We start from the raw sequence: 18,155 nt of genomic DNA, 5'->3' as shown, positions 1-18,155 counted from the left end.
TAAATACTTTTTAAATAAAGTACAAAAATAAAGGGAGCTATGTAGGTACAAGGGAGGCTAGTTGGACTTAAATCTACTTCCAGCTGAAATAAATATATTTCAGCTACAGCTATTGGTGAGTAATATTCATGTATCTATATAGGTGAATTGTCATTTATGTGTGAGAACAGAGGTAGAACAAAACCTTCATCAACTGCATTAGCTTCCAGTTGAAAGCAGGTTAAAATTCAAACCCCTCTATTTTGTCTTCAAATAAAAAAGCTCCTTCTCTCCTATAATCTCACTAGAGAACCCTGATCTTCTCAAATGACCGTTCTTTCCTCCTTTCCTCTGGCTTTTGCCAGATTAACTTGTACAAGATTCATGCTTTCAGCATCTATAAACCAAATATTTTGAACTAGGTCCGGTTATCCTTATGACAAGACATGTTAACTTACTTTCCATAAAAATGCTAAGGCTTGGCTCCTCGACAAGGCCTTCCCTCAGATTCCTCCTAATGCTTTTGAGCAACGACTATAACTTAAACACCTCAGGAGTCTAGTTCGTCTTCACCAGACACCTGCCTTATTGGTAATGCATCTCTTCTCTTGTTAATGTTCAGGATCCTTGTGTATTTTAGTATAGAATGTTTGTCATTGAATTATTTTATGACTTTTTTTATTGTAATCTGTGCCGAACTGATCTCTGGAGGCAGTGGGATATAAGAATTTAAAAATAAGTAAATACATAAATAAAATCCTACCACAGGTATTATTTATTTTATTTATTTATTTATAGACTTTTCTTTGCCGACATTTGTGAGGCACATCATACCGGCTTACACTGAACTGAAAGGAGGAAAATACAATGAACAGAATAACATGTCATAGTTAAATGCAAATGGTGTAAGATATAAGCATCGTAAAAACATTCTGAGATTATATATAATAACATAAAAGAACTAAATAGCTATGGAGGGAAAAGGTAGAAAGAAAGAAAAACTTTGTACATTACTAATCCTAGAAGATGACTCACAGTCTCCCACCCAAAAAAAAAGTATATTTTACCCCTATATCTCTTCTACCAGCACATTCCCTTTTTTAAATCCTATCTGTGCAACTGCCCTACATTCTTGCTCTATGTTTGGGGAAGAATAATGATAATCCTTGATTCCACTGTGATTGTAAGTGAGCTTCAATGAATATTACCATAACTGATTTAAATTTGATTGTAAACTGCCTTGGTAAAAGTTTAAATATGAAATAGTTATAAATAAATAAATAAATAAATAAATATAAGAGGGCTCAACTCTCTGAATTTCTTTTTTTCCAGGCCCTTTCAAATAACTTTATCAAGAGTTTAAAAAAAAATAAATACTAGGGATACAGAAACAAACTATGGAACTAAACAGGGATACTAGGGAATGGATGCAAATTTTGGTTTGATTCTGATTTTTGGTTCAGTTTCCTATTTTGTTTGGTTCACTTGTTTTGGAAAAGAAGCTCATTAGTTTATCCATATTATTTGTTTCCATAGAAGTCAGTGAGGGAAGCAATGCATCCTATTTTTGACTCTGACTTTGAGGTTTTAACAGCCAAGCTTTATGTAACTTGTTGGCATGAGTCAGCAGTGGAGGAAACAGCAACTGAAGATATGAAGAGTGGCATGATTGAATACCACATGGCATCAAAAGAGAAAAAAAAATGAGCCCAATAATGGGAATTGACTTCATAAGGTTCCAAAAGAGGAACAATGGCTACCAACAGCCACATCAGATCCCCAAGATAAATAATGATGGAGATATTACAGCAATGTCATCAACACCCCAAAAATACCAAATAAGGGGTATGGCAGGAAGAATAAAACAGCAGGCTGTTGGACCAAGGGAGTAGCAGGACAGTGAAGGAGGACAGGTAAAGGAGCATCAAGAGTAACAACAAGATACCAATGCATCTAGAAAGAGGTAGGGGAAAGAGAATATATTTCCTTTTAAAACTGTGCTTCCATTTTTCTTTTAGCAGCCAAAGCACGCCAGTGGAAACAAGACGTCAGAAGGGAAGTGGAAAGAGGATGTGCTGCAGCAGCAAGATTGGCAACAACACAATGGGGCAATGAACCAGAAAAGAGTTAAGGCATAAACGGCAGGCCAGGCAGCAGCAGAAAAAGTAGAAACTGATAACAATAGGGCAATACATCAAGGCCTAAATGTGTGGTCACTGTTGCCACTCATATGGAAATTTAAGGGAACTCAGCAAAGGGAGGTTTAACTTTTACTTTAAAAAAGACCAACTTCTTCACCAATTCTTGTGCTAGTCTTGAATAGAGATGTGAATCGGAACTGGAATCGGTTCTGATTCCAGTTCCGATTCACATCGTGGTTTTTTTTTCGTCCAGCCCGATCGCAATTTTGTTTATCGGCTGCGCTCGAGCCAATAAACAAAAAACCCACCCGAGCCTTTAAAACTAATCTCTTAGCTTCCCCCACCATCCCGACCCCCCCAAAAACTTTTTACAGGTACCTGGTGGTCCAGTGGGGGTCCCGGGAGTGATCTCCCGCTATCAGGCCATCGGCTGCCACTAATAAAAATGGCACCAATGGCCTTTGCCCTTACCATGTGACAGGGTATCCGTGCCATTGGCCGGCCCCTGTCACATGGTAGGAGCACTGGATGGCCCGTGCCATTTTTAAAGAGATGATGTGTGTGTGTGTGTGTGTGGGGGGGGGGGGGGGATATAATTAAGTACATTTGAAGGGTTGGGTTGGGTTTGGGGTTTTTTTTAATAATGTGCTCCTCCCCCCCGTGCTAACCCAAAAAACAAATTTTTCCCAAATTTTGGGAAAAATATGTTTCGGGATTCAGGTCTCCTGAACCAGGAAGAAATAGGCAATTTCGTGAAATTGCATAATTCGTTCTAAATGAATGAACATCCCTAATTGAATGTCCCCAATCTTTGTAGTTTTTGAAAGAGTAAACACCCGATTCACTTTCACATAATCCACTCCAATAATTATTTTATAGACTTCTATCATATCTACCCTCAGCCATCTCTTCTTCAGAAGAGCCCTAACCTTTCTGTGTAATAGACTTTACAAGATCTCAAGAAACGTTCAACAAGAGAAGATTTTTCCTTCAAGGAACCTGCACTTACAATGTGGTGCCTTATTCATTTTCATCATAGAACATATTTATTCAAGGAATGTAAATCTGAGAAAAAACACAAGCTGCCAAATTTCAAACCTAGCGCCACTTTTCACACTAAATCAGCATTTCCCTCAATAACTGTAATGACAACAATGCTCTCGAGTTGGACCAAGCTTTCATTTTCTTCGCATTGCGTCTTGCAGGCGCACCTTTTTCACGGAAGGACCCATGAAATAAAGGCCCAGAAAACAAGGGCAAAGTCTGAGAAATTGGAGCCATATGTATCATATACGTTCTTCCTGGTGGAAGTAAACTCCAATGCATACATCTCTTGGGAAGAATACCAAGGAACATGGAGAGGTTTATGGAAAGATTTCTCAGTGTTTCCAATAGGTCCTTACAGCGATAGAAAACAAGTACACATCCAAAGATATAAATACTAAGCAACACATATTTGAAAAATTAAGACCTCCAAAATAATAAAAAGAGTAAAAAGAGATGATGTTTTGCAAAACCGAAAGAATGTATCTAAAATACAAATAGGTTTAAAAATAGTAAAAATAACCTCAACTATTTCTTTGGGAACTTAACCAAAAAAGGTTTGGATAAGTTCTTGGAGGAGAAGTTCATTAACTGCTATTAATCAAGTTTACTTAGGGAATAGCCACTACCATTAATTGTATTAGTAGTATGGGATCTTCTTAGTGTTTGGGTAATTGCCAGGTTCATGTGGCCTGGTTTGGCCTCTGTTGGAAACAGGATGCTGGGCTTGATGACCCAGCATGGCAATTTCTTATGCTCTTATGCTCTTTAGCCTTACTCATAGGGGAATTGTTCCATCCCCTTTATTATTTTGGTCGACTTCTCTGTATCTTTTCTTATTCTGCTATATCATTTTTGAGATGCGGTGACCAGAACTGCCTTCAATACTGTTACATTTGGCAGGCTATCCCCATGGACTGCCACACTCACTCCCGAATCAGCGGGACAGGTACTCCGTGTCACTGCGTAGGGACTGGCATCCTGTGCACCATGCTGCTATGTACACCGGGGGGCCTAGTTGGCTCTGGGCTGGAGCAGAGCTCTGAGGAATCGTGCGAGGATTCTTACACTGGAACACCCCATATGCCGGTCATCATCAGCTGTCCCTGATTAGGTGGGCAGCCCTACTCTTCCCTGCTTTTGGCTCCACCTAAGATGTGCACGCATGGGACAAGTTAACTTCTTAAAGGGCCAGCTGTGGGGGAAACGGGGCCAGAAGGCCTGTGGCCTTCGCTGATGATATCATCAAACAGGGTCTATTTAAGGCCAGTCCCTGCCTTCAGCCTTGCCACAGCAACAGGTCCCACTCCTAGAGAGTAGCTAATTGCTTCCTGAACTCCAGACTCCTGGTTGCTGAACTCTGTGCTCCTCATTCCTGAACTCTGTGCTCCTGTTCCTAAGAGCATAAGAACATAAGAAATTGCCATGCTGGGTCAGACCAAGGGTCCATCAAGCCCAGCATCCTGTTTACAACAGAGGCCAAACCAGGCCACAAGAACCTGGCAATTACCCAAACACTAAGAAGATCCCATGCTACTGATGCAATTAATAGCAGTTGCTATTCCCTAACTAAACTTGATTAATAGCCGTTAATGGACTTCTCCTCCAAGAACTTATCCAAACCTTTTTTGAACCCAGCTACACTAACCACATCCTCTGGCAAAAAATTCCAGAGCTTTATTGTGCGTTGAGTGAAAAATAATTCTCAGATTAGTCTTAATTGTGCTACTTGCTAACTTCATGGAATGCCCCCTAGTCCTTCAATTATTCGAAGGACTAGGGGGCATTCCATGAAGTTCCTGGTTCCTGGCTCCATTCCTGGTTCCATTCAGGTGCTCCTGCTCCTGGTCCCATGTTCCTGCTCCTACTCTTCAGCTTCCTCAGACTGCTTCTCTGGCTTTGACCCCGGTACATTTCCTGGACCCTGCTTTATCTGCTGCTTGCCTTGACAATCTGCCTGACCATTGGATCTTGTCATCTCACTTCCTGCCCAACCTCTGGCATCCACCTGGATTTCTCTTCTCGCTGCCGCTCTCGACCTCTGAACGTCTGACCATGCCTCACCCTCTGACGCTATGGAATCCTTCACCAACCAGAAACCAATGCCTAATTCCAGCCGGCCCCGGTACCCAAGGGCTCAACCTGTGGGGATCGAGGGCTATTATGCCAAACGGGTAAAAATTTATATACCTGATGTAAACTCTTGACCTTTTCAGCTGTGTAATGATTGGCACGAGTGTGAGCTCTTTATGCTGCTACGTAGTTGATTCAGCCTCATAGGTGAATCTATGAGGCTTATGCAGGCAGCTGGCAAATACATCCGGTAGTGGGACAGTCTGGAGCTATGTCTATATAAACCACCTTCCCCGCAGGTTGAACCCTTGGGTTTTGCTCGCTGGCTGGACTTAGTTGGGTCCCTAGGGTGATGGAGAGAGAAAGAGTCCAAGGGCATGCCGGAGTCAAGTCAAGCAGCAAGCTGGAGACACAGGCCAAGAGTTGGGGCAGGCAGATGGCAAACATGATAAGGTCTAAGTAAGAGGTCAGGTCTATGCAGCAGGCAAATGTGGCCAGATCCAACAAGAGGTGAGTTCAGGCAGCAGGCAAACATGGTCAGGACCTAGCAAGACGTCAGTAAAGGAATTCAGGCCAATGGTGGATAGAGACACACATAGAACACAAGATGTGACAGCTAGGTTGGGCAAGACTGTACGAGGCAAGCTGGACAAAGCAAAGCTGGATGAGGTGAGGCTGGAGAAGACAAGACACAGTACTCAGCAGCAACACATTCTACTTCAGAAGGAGACCAATTGCTAAGGAGTTGGAATGCTGTGGGGCCTTTGTTTAAGTAGGTTATTGGGCCTGATATCATCAGGAGGTGCCTATCACTCACATCACAGGGCCTATATTAGGTTCACATGTGTGTGCAAATTTGTGGGAATGCAGCAGTCTTAGAGGAGTGGCAGTGGCAGTCAGCAGTATGTGATGATGACAGCATTCTACTGCAGCTGGAGGCCTCCAGTAGTGGCAGACAACAGTGGGGGTGAGTAGAGATGTGCAGGCAAAAAGTTTTCGTTGCGTACGCGATACGTATTCGTGGGGGGTCAATTCTGTTCAATGCGAACGTATGACAAATTCAATAAGTTGTCGATCTGTAAATACGTTACTACTAAATTAACTACAACCCCCCACCCTCCTGACCCCCCCCCCCCACAAGACTTACCAAAACTCCCTGGTGGTCCAGCGGGGAGTCAGGAATCCATCCCTGCACTCGTTTGTGGTTTCCTCACAGCGCCGATAGCCTGTGTCACAGGGGCTGCCGGTGCCATTGGTCAGCCCCTGTCACATGGTCACCGGCGCCATCTTGTGCTCCTACCACGTGACAGGTCATGTGGCAGGAGGTTGCTCCGGGACCCTCGTTGGACCCAACAGGAACTTTTGGCCAGCTTGGGGGGGCCTCCTGACCCCCATAAGACTTGCCAAAAGTCCAGCGGGGGTCCGGGAGCGACCTCCTTTCACGCCGTCCGTCCGATCCCAATACTCAAAATGGCGCCGATCGCCGCCATTTTGAGACTCTAAATCGCCGTCCCGCCAATACTCAAAATGGTGCCGATCGCCTTTGCCCTCACTATGACGGCCTCCTGACCCCCCCAAGCTGGCCAAAAGTTCCGGTTGTGTCCAAAGAAGGTCCCGGAGCAAACGCGCGGGGAATCACGTGACGTCCGCGTCACTCCGACGTGACGCCAACGTCACGTGCTCCTCGCAAAGGAATACAGAAATGGCGTCCTGACTCCCCGCTGGACCACCAGGGAGTTTTGGTAAGTCTTGGGGGGGGATTAAGGAGGGTGAGGGGTTTAAATTTTTATTTAGGATCAACAATCGCGATTTCCTTCGTATTCAACATAGCTATGTTGAATAAGTTGGAAATCCGATCGTTTTCGCCTCATCACTTTTTTAAGTTAAAAAAAAAAATAAGTTGCGTTTTACATATGCGGTCAAAACAAATGCACACCCCTAGTAAGGCCCCTGTGATGGTATACCTGCAGCATGGCAGGTTGGCAGAGCAGTAACAGTCAGTCCCCTGTGGTGGTATATCTGGGGCATGGCAAGCTGAGAGGTAACATAAAAGCCTCTGTAGTGTTATAAGGGACATAGCAGCAGGCAGCGTGGCCGCAAGGCCTTCAGAGTGCTTTTATTCATGTTGCCACTTGCATAGAAAATGTGGACACCAAAGCAAAGGCAGACTGATTTAAAAAAATACCAGCTTTTACACCAAGTGTGGCAGCAGCTTTGAGTGATGAGGGTTCATAATGTCCCCTGTCTGTGAAAAGACATGTTCACTGGGTACATTGATGTGTAGGACAGAGAGCACTGAGTCACTGTGGCTAGGCCTAACCAGATGGTAAACTTGTGCACCCAACATACCAGCACATCTAAGTTCAAGTTCTTGATGGGCTTTGTGAGATAGCATGTCACAGACATTTTTGCTGGGCTCATATTTGCATGGGTGTACCAAGAATCATGCCAGATGCTCTGCTATGGTCTGTGCCAGGAGAGATGATCCTATATGGGCAACATCTCCTTTGTGTATCGAGGAGGGGGAGGAAATACTAGCTGATTGGGCACTACTTAAGAGCAGTGGACTATGAACCAGGAGACCAGGGTTCAAGTCCTGCTGTCACTCCTTGTGACCTTGGGCAAGTCACTTTACCCTCCATTGCCTCAGGTACAAAAACTTAGATTGTAAGCCCTCTGGGGATAGAGAAATACCTACAGTACCTGAATGTAAGCCGGTGTGATATCTCAATTGAGATTGAATGTCGGTATATAAAAATAATAAATAAATAAAATACTTCTGCTTGCACTATTGTCTGATGTTGCCACTATTTTTTCTCCTGTGGTAGATCCCTACTCTATCTCTGTCTCTGGTGCTCCTCTTGACAGACATAACCTATCAGCAACTCCTTCATTAATTTTAGAGATCAGGACTCAAAAAGTGTAGAAAGCATGTATGTATAATCTTTTGTAAGATGTTTTAGCTAGGAGTGGTAAGAAGTAAAAATTTTGTTTTGTTTTTCACTTCATTTTGGGGAGATTTTCCCCATAAATTTTGTTTTGTTCAATGCTTATTTTGTTTAAAAAAACAAAATAAACATTAACCCCCACAAAAAACAAACAAAAAACTGAAAAAAATAGAAATGGGGCCTTCATCTCCAACATCCATTCTTTCCATCCAAAAAAATGCCAGGGCCCCCATCCTCCCTGTCCCCCATTTACCCAGTCCAGTATGGATCTAAAGCTAAGCCCTTGGCTCAGGCCTCAGCCTTAGTCTTAAATAGACCATGGTAGGTAGCCATGACTTCAGCCTAGGCTCTAAATAAGCTCTGGAGGGTGGATCCTGAGGCCTGGGCCCTGGCATATTCCAAGGCTAGGACCCAGGCCCATACAGAGGCTGGGCCCTAACACAGGGGCTCCAGTCTAGGCCAGTGTCCAGTCCAGAAACCAGGTCTTGACACTGGGCATCAGCAAGGAGCCAGGCCCTACATTGGGCCTGACAAAGGGGCCTTAACCAGATGGTGGGTCCTAATGCCTGGGTCTCAGCCTAGACCAGGCCCAAACCCAGGCCCAAGACCTGGGATGGGTCCAGAGACTGGGTCCTGACAACTAGGACTCAGCCAAACCCAGAGTTTTTTACTCTTTCAGATAATAGAAAGACTAGGGGGCACTCCATGAAGTTAGCATGTGGCACATTTAAAACTAATCGGAGAAAGTTCTTTTTCACTCAACGCACAATTAAACTCTGGAATTTGTTGCCAGAGGATGTGGTTCGTGCAGTTAGTATAGCTGTGTTTAAAAAAGGACTGGATAAGTTCTTGGAGAAGAAGTCCATTACCTGCTATTAAGTTCACTTAGAGAATAGCCACTGCCATTAGCAATGGTGACATGGAATAGACTTAGTTTTTGGGTACTTGCCAGGTTCTTATGGCCTGGATTGGCCACTGTTGAAAACAGGATGCTGGACTTGGTCTGACCCAGTATGGCATGTTCTTATGTTCTTATGTACAACTAGGAGGCCGAGTCCCTATGCCTAGGCCTTGGCCTAGGCCAAGGTCAAGACGCAGGCTCAATGCTAGATATCAGTCTAGAGACTAGGTCCCAATGCCTGGAGACTAGATCCCAATGCCTGGAGACTAGGTCCCAATACCTTGGTTTAGGCTAGGTCCCAGTCTGAAGACTGGGTCCCAATACCTAGGCCTTGACCTGTACTCAGCCCAATGACGGGGCCCAACACGGATGCTGGGTTCTGATACATGGACCTCTGCTTAGACTAGGGTCTGTACACAGACCTGACTCAGGGATCCAGTCCAGAGACCAGGTCCTGATGCCTGGGCCTTGGCCCGGATCCAGGCCTGACACTGGGTCCCAACTCAGAGGCTGGATCCAGATGCCTAGGCCTTGGCCTAAGCTAGGGCCTAGATACAGGACTGATGTTAGGGCCTGGTTTGGAGACTGGGTCCCGATGCTTGGGCCTTGGCCTAGGCTAGGGCTCATTCTGAAGACTGCATCAATGCCTGGGCCCTATGCAAGGGTCTGACTGAGAGGCTGGGTCCTGATGCCTAAACCTCAGCCTAGGCCAGGTGCCAGACCTAAGCCCAGACCCAGGCCCAATGCCATAGCCTGGCCTGGAGTCTAGGTCTGATGCTAGGGCCTCAGTCTAGGACAGGGCCAAGACCAAGGCTCAAATCCACAGTCTGGTCTAGAGGCCAGGTCATAACATGTGGGCCTCTGCTCAGACCCAGGGATGAGGCTGAGGCCTGGCCCAGAGGCTGAGTCCCAGCAACTGGACCTCAACCTAGGCCAGGGCCCAGACCTAGACCTAACAACACATCCCAGTCTCAAGGCCAGGATCTGATGCCAGGTCCTAGACCAGAAGCTGTTTCTGATGCCTAGGTCATGGCCTAGGCCAGGTGTCAGACTCAGGCTCAATACCATGGCTCAGCTTGGAGACCGGGTCCTGATGCCTGGGCCTCGGCCCAGGCCAAAGCTAGGACCCAAGCACAGTCCTGACACCATGGCCAAGCTCAAAGGCCAGGTCCTGACACCGGACCTTGGCCCATAATCAGGCCCATGCCTAAAGCCCAGACCTTGTAACAAGATGTAGTACAAGTTTTAATCATACTAGTTTCTTAACCTCGCAATTTTTTGCAATTTGTATTTTTAACTTATTTTATTTAAAATGTGTTTTGATCTTTTAACTTCTTAATCTCTGATTTATCTAGTATGCACTTCTTTATCTTCTGCAATTGTTCCTTAGATGTAACTAGTATTGTTATTATTTCTAACCAGTTCAACTGTTCATGTGTAAAGCACCATTGCTAGATGTTATGTTAATTGTAAACCGATGTGATGTTACTAAACGAATGTCGTATATAAAAGCTACAAATAAATAAATAAAATAAAATAAATAACTCCTCTTTGGCAACTTCTTTCTTTGGTTCTTTTTCACCAACTGATTCCAATCACTCAGATCATTGCACCAGAGTTAATTAAATCCTGTGCATCTTTACCAGCAAAAAGCACAATTTTGATGTATGGTAGCTAATTCAACTGACATTCTTCACCAAATGACGCCACTCGCTGAGGTCATTGTGCCAGAGGTAATTAGTTCTGGTGTATCTTCCCCAGTGAAGGGCACCATTTTAATGTATGGCAATTAATTAACTGTAGCACAACAACCTCAGTAGATGGCATCATTTGGCGTAGAAGAGCCAATGAAAAAAGTTGTCAAAGAGGAACTTTGATATCTGGGCTCAGGGCCTGGGATAGACCCTGGGCCAAGGCCATGGAATCAGGAACTGGACTCAAGCCTGGGTCTGGACCAAAGCCTTAGCACCTGGATCTGGCCTCCAGGCCGGGCCGCAATGTTGGGCTTGGGCCGGACCCTGGCCTAGGCCAAGGCACAAGCTTCTAGACTGGCCTCTGGGCCAGATATTGGCATTGGGCCTAAGTCCGGGCCAAGAGCATGGTATTGAGCCCTTACCTCCAGCCGGGCCACAGCGTTGGACCTGGCCCTGGGTCCTGGCCTATGCTGAGGTCCAGGTATTGGGACCTGGCCAGTACGCAGTGTTGGATTTGGTAAATATGGGGACATTGTTGGGAAATTTCCCAGGCTTGGGCCTTTTCTCGGTCTCGACCTTGGCCCCAAGTTCTGGTCAGGGTCTAGGCCAAGATCCCGGCATCATGGTCGGGTATAGGTCATGGTCCCTTTGTTGGGTTGTGGCCTATGCTAAAGGTGAGGCTCCGGTCTCAGGTCTAGGCATAGACCTGACAAGAGATTTTAATCAAATTAAATACATAAGATTTATTTAATTTGGGGGGCCCCTTCATTCATTTTGGTGGCCACCAAAAGAAATTAATTGGCCCTTATTCATTGTATTTTTCAAATTTGGTTAAAACAAATGCACATCCCTAGTGGTAATAATTGGATTTTTTTTATTAGTTGTTCTGTAGCTGAGTGTATCTAAACCCAGTGACTGTTCCACTCTATGTATGTGTAGACAACTATACACCCACAGATACAGACAATGTAGTGTCATGTAGGGATGTGAATCGTTTTAGGACGATTAAAATTATCGTCCGATAATTTTAATATCGTCTTAAACCGTTATGGAACACAATACAATACAGATTCTAACGATTTATCGTTATAAATCGTTAGAATCGTGAGCCGGCACACTAAAACCCCCTAAAACCCACCCCCGACCCTTTAAATTAAATCCCCCACCCTCCCGAACCCCCCCCCAAATAACTTAAATAACCTGCGGGTCCAGCGGCGGTCCGGAACGGCAGCGGTCCGGAACGGGCTCCTGCTCTGAATCTTGTCGTCTTCAGCCGGCGCCATTTTCCAAAATGGCGCCGAAAAATGGCGGCGGCCATAGACGAAAAAGATTGGACGGCAGGAGGTCCTTCCGGACCCCCGCTGGACTTTTGGCAAGTCTCGTGGGGGTCAGGAGGCCCCCCACAAGCTGGCCAAAAGTTCCTGGAGGTCCAGCGGGGGTCAGGGAGCGATTTCCCGCCGCGAATCGTTTTCGTACGGAAAATGGCGCCGGCAGGAGATCGACTGCAGGAGGTCGTTCAGCGAGGCGCCGGAACCCTCGCTGAACAACCTCCTGCAGTCGATCTCCTGCCGGCGCCATTTTCCGTACGAAAACGATTCGCGGCGGGAAATCGCTCCCTGACCCCCACTGGACCTCCAGGAACTTTTGGCCAGCTTGTGGGGGGCCTCCTGACCCCCACGAGACTTGCCAAAAGTCCAGCGGGGGTCCGGAAGGACCTCCTGCCGTCCAATCTTTTTCGTCTATGGCCGCCGCCATTTTTCGGCGCCATTTTGGAAAATGGCGCCGGCTGAAGACGACAAGATTCAGAGCAGGAGCCCGTTCCGGACCGCTGCCGTTCCGGACCGCCGCTGGACCCGCAGGTTATTTAAGTTATTTGGGGGGGGGTTCGGGAGGGTGGGGGATTTAATTTAAAGGGTCGGGGGTGGGTTTTAGGGGGTTTTAATGTGCCGATTTTTCGATTTTTCGATTTTTAACGATTTTTAACGATTTTTCACGATATTTTACCCCCCCCAAACGGCAACAATACGATTCCCTCCCCCTCCCAGCCGAAATCGATTGTTAAGACGATCGAGGACACGATTCACATCCCTAGTGTCATGTTGTGTGCATTAGTGTGCAACTGATTCTGGTTGATAATAGGATCCACAAAGCAAACACTGATGATCCTAGTATGCTGCTCGCTGAAGTCTCTGTGCACTGCTCACCTCACTGGACCAGTGCTGCCAACCCAGACAGAAAAAGTATCACTCTCCCTCACTCTCTTTCGATCACAACCAGAATCTGCTTGCAGCGTTCCCCAGGGAAGGAAACAAATCAGCAGTAAATTGCCACTGCTGAATTGCCAGTTCAACAGTGACTAGCAGTAGCCAAAAAGCTTTTTTCTAAAGTTGATTAAGTACATTTGAAATCTCTGTGAGAGCTCAAAAACTGTCTTACAACACAGTATACAGTAAAAATGCACAGTTCTTCCCACACATGCTTCAACTACAAGATCAGAATCACTGAATCCAGAGAGCAGCAACAGGCTGGTCTATAAAAATATTTCACTGTGATTTGTCATCTCTGTTCTCTCCTTGCCATTTGTCCTGCCCAGTCTCTGACAAGGCAGTGAGATCACATATGATTCACAGAGAAGTGCTGGTTACTTTGTTCCTGAATGATTTCTCTGGCCCATAAAATTCAAAGGCCCATAGAAATGAAAAAGGAATGATACAAATGCTAAAAATAGGATTTGTTTCATTTGTAATACCCTTTCCATTCTTTTCAAGGGCCCATGAATGAAACAAATAAAAGTCAAATTTGTTTCAGATTGGACATTAGTTTTAAACAAATGCACGTCCCTAATATTGAACCATTATTTAAATTCTGGAGACAAAAACTGGCAAGGTACAATTTTTTTTAAACAATGCATTCCTATTTGTCTGATCTATATTTCTATCCTCCCTCCCCCAAGCAAAGTATTATATTGTTTTACAGATAGTTTATCTACTAAATTACTTCCTTAATGTTAATTTATTTAAAAAAAACATTAATATTTGGCATTGCTTTCAGTGTATGCATAAAGTGGGTAAAGGCATTTGAATATTAAATGCAAATCAGTATTCAAGCTTATACTTTCAGATTTAAGATTACTTTATATGTATGAATTGGCATCTTAACTGTGAAGAAAATCATAGCTGAAGTATAAACATGGTGATGGTCTGTTAGTCTTTTATAAAAATTGTTTTTATATGACTTCGGGGTTTGTTAGCTCTGACCCCCTTTATAAAATGCTGATTCTGTTATCAAAAGTGTTAATTGTTAGCTTGGTCTATTGGCCCCCAGCATTGATTCCCTCTAAAATTTCTCCTTTTTTGGAAATGCTACTTGCATCAAAAGCTAATTTAAATAATATGGTCATAATGTTATATATCGGGCGGCCTTGGAAGGCCTTGCATTCTGTTATGTTTTGGACGGTCTTAGGAAGGCCTTGCATTCTGTTACATATCGGGAACGCTAGGGAGCAATCCCAGCTGAGGGGTATTAGTGTGCCCTTGGGCCTCGGCCCGATCCCAGATGAATCCAGGACCGAACCGAGGGTTGGTGGCGTGTCCCAGCATAGGCAGAGACAAGGTCTGACCCTCTGCTGGACCTGCATGCTTCCGGAGCCAGCAATGTGATGTTGGTATATGAACAATCCTCCAACCATTCCCAGCCCTTTTGGACCTGCCGCTTAGGATCGGCATGAAGCAGCAGGCCGGACTGAGGATGAGGGCAGATGGAGGCCTTGTAACACTGGAGACTCACGACGTGAAGACACTGGAAGTGGATGAGGATCTTGGAAGACTCTTGACGAGACGGGGAACTTGGAAGACTATTGGATGAGACAAGAAGCTGGGAAGGTTAGACATTGGCACTGTCTCTCAGGGCGCCCTACACAGTCCACAGTCCATCCTGTCCCACTGCACACCGTACACAACCTGAAGAGGCTGGTCACGGACCACGCGGAGAGCGGGACAAGCATGAGAAGGGACTCCAGCCGAGATGAGACTCCAATGATGAAGCTGGTGTCATCCGGAGAACCACAAAAGCTGGCAGGTCAAGAAGATTCGGGAACACAGGAAATGGATCCAGCTGCGACGAGACTCCAATGACGGAACAAGGTGGCATCTGGAGGACCACAAGAGCTGGTGGATCGCGAGGACATGAAATGGCGAAGGAGGGCGGAACCTCAGAGACATCAGGAAGAGTGGAATGTCAGGAAGCAAGACATCAGGAGGTGAGACATCAGGAAGCCTGGACGAGGAACCTCAGGGGATGAAGACATGGAACACAGGAAGCAGATGAGACATGGAGCTCCAACAATGAACAGAGATCTGATGGAACACTGGAAGACAGGAACTTCCAGGAGCGAAGTAACTCCAATGCAAGGCGAGGCTGAAATGCAGGAGAAGCCCTTTTATAGGTAACACAGGAAACAGTCCTTAGGAAGGGCCCAGGGCATATCCGGCAATGGGCCCTTTAAATCTTGTAAGGAGGCGCGGCCGCACCCCTAGGAGCAGGAACAGGAAGCTGTGCAAGACCATGGTCAGCGGCCCTGCACAGACGCCGATGAGGACAAAGCAGGGCTGGGCCGAGGAGCAGGCCCCGACGTCGGCAGCGGCTCCTGCCGCTGCAGGAGGAAGCAGAGGCGGCTCCAGCCGCCAGGCAAGCCCGGGGATTGCGGCCTCTGGCCACAAAGATGACGCTGGGGTCGGCAGTGGCTCCAGCTGCGAAGAAGCATGGCAGCAGGCCTGCCGTGCCGGAGAGGCAGGCCGAAGTCTACGGCTCCTGCCGCAGTGAAGAAGGAGAGCTGACTGCGGCACCGGCCACGAAGAATGTTGGCAGTTCCGTGCCATGATGGGGAAGGCAGCAGCATGGAGGTGAGGAGCCTGCTCATGGGGGATAGCTCCTAGGGATGTGCAGAGCAAAATTTTATGTTCATATTTCTTATGTCCGAAAGTGGGTCCCACTTGCGGCCAATATGGACATAAAAAAAATCTAATGAGTTGGGTATATGTACATATGTCGCCCATTAAAGTCAATGGGGGAAGGATTTCCAGCCTATTTTTGGCTGCAGAATTGTGGTTTTCTTATCAATTGGCCCAGGAGAGAGTTCCCTTTCCTTTGTGCAGGGAAGTACTCCCTGGAAAGGGTCCACCCCTAGAGTTGTGTGTACCCGGTGTTTACATTGGCGTCCAGTGAATATCGTTGGCGTCTAGTGAATTCCGTTGGCGTCTAGTGAATTCAGACGGTACTTACGCACTTCAGCAGATGACAAAGGAATTGGAGGATCTCTCAGAAATAAGAATACGTGTGGGAATACAAGGTCTGGATGAACAGGCAGGCACAGCAATGGAGTTAAAACAGCAGTAGGAACACAAGGCCTGGATGAACAGGCACTTCATTCGAGGACAGAGGTCAATCCCAGCTAGGGACACAAGGCCTGCATGAACAGGCACAGGAACTAGGTTAAAACACTGGTAGCTCGCCAGCATCTTTCTGATGCATGCTAGAATATTGGCAGCGGTATGGGCATGGTCCGTCAGGTGGGTGTGCAGTAAAGCCCACCTCCACCCTCATGCTTGTTCAGGGAAGGACTCCCTGGAACGGGTCCACCCCTAGAGTTGTGTGTACCCGGTGTTTACATTGGCGTCCAGTGAATATCGTTGGCGTCTAGTGAATTCCGTTGGCGTCTAGTGAATTCAGACTGTACTTACGCACTTCAGCTGATGACAAACGAATTGGAGCCTAGGATCTCTCACAAATAAGAATACGTGTGGGAACACAAGGCCTGGATGAACAGGTACATCATTCGAGGACAGAGGTCAATTCCAGCTAGGGACACAAGGCCTGCATGAACAGGCACAGCAACCAGGTTAAAACACTTGTGGGAACACAAGGCCTGGATGAACAGGCACAGCCACTGAGTTAAAACACCTGTGGGAACACAAGGCCTGGATGAACAGGCACCGCCACTGAGTTAAAACACCTGTGGGAACACAAGGCCCGGAAGAATGGGTACAGCAACTGAGTTAAAACACCTGTGGGAACACAAGGCCGGGATGAAGAGGCGCAGCAGTCGAGCACAGAGGTCGATCCCAGCTAGGGACACAAGGCCTGGATGAAGAGGCACATCATTCGAGGACAGAGTTCAATCACAGCTAGGGACACAAGCCGCGGAGGAAAAGACACTAACCAGGATCCTCCAAGCCCTCATTTTCTCCAAATTAGACTACTGCAACTCTACATTTCTTGGACTCCCTTCCTCATACACAAAACCACTCCAAATGGTTCAAAACGCAGCAGCCCGTCTACTAACAAACACTAGGAAAAGAGACCACATTTCCCCAGTCCTAAAAGACCTCCACTGGTTACCAATTCAGTTCAGAGTCATTTACAAATCCATCACCTTGATATACAAAATCTTTCACCAACACACCATAATCGACCTACAAATTCCTCTCCGTTTATACAAATGCACAAGACCGACCAGGGAAGCCTACAGAGGATGCCTCCTTGTTCCACCCTCCAAAACCACTTATCACAGCACCTTTAGAGATTGAGCCCTTTCCACAGCAGGTCCACCGTTATGGAACTCCATCCCCCCAGATCTCAGAAATGAACCTTGCCTCCTAACCTTTCGGAAAAGACTCAAGACATGGCTTTTCAGGCAAGCCTTCCCGAACTGCACCTAACACACACCATCAATAAATTCTCAGCTCAGAAGCTGTATATATTGGACGCCATATTTGTAATGTACTCTTGTATATTTTTATATTCTACACATGTATATAATTAACCTCCTCTATCCCTCTTTATTTCTTACACTCCCAGTTCATAGCCCCAGTTAATTGTAACTGCATCTCTTCACCACGTGTATTTATGTTATAGGTTGTTTTCTTTGCACCCCTGTTTTCTGTAAAGCGACATCATGTGAACGATTTCATGAATGCCAGTATAAAAAAACCTTAAATAAATAAAATAAATAAGTAAGTACCGCAAGGGAAAGTTGAAAACAACTTTGAAGAGGGAGTTCAAGAGGGCGTGAAATTGTAAAGAGGTAAATGGGTGGGGTCCGTGCAGTCCGCCCACAGGATTCAACCCGGCGGGTTCGGTCGGACCGGGGTTTCGGCGGATCCCCCACCCCCACCCCTTTCGCGGGGGGTGGGGGAGGGGCGGGGAACGCCTCCCGGACGGCCCCGGCCCCCGCAGGGCGCATTTCCTCTGCGGCGGTGCGCCGCGACCAGCTACGGTTCGGCTGGGAAGGCCCAGGGGGGGCAGGTGGCCCGCTGCTCCAGCGGCGCGTGTTATAGCCCCCCCTCCCGGCGTTTCCTCCTTCCCCTTTGGCAACTGT

This window comes from Rhinatrema bivittatum, chromosome 1 (assembly GCF_901001135.1).
Source record: "Rhinatrema bivittatum chromosome 1, aRhiBiv1.1, whole genome shotgun sequence".
In the NCBI taxonomy this organism is placed as follows: domain Eukaryota; kingdom Metazoa; phylum Chordata; class Amphibia; order Gymnophiona; family Rhinatrematidae; genus Rhinatrema; species Rhinatrema bivittatum.
The sequence above is the reverse complement of the archived record's forward strand: the minus strand, read 5'-3'. Positions refer to the sequence as shown.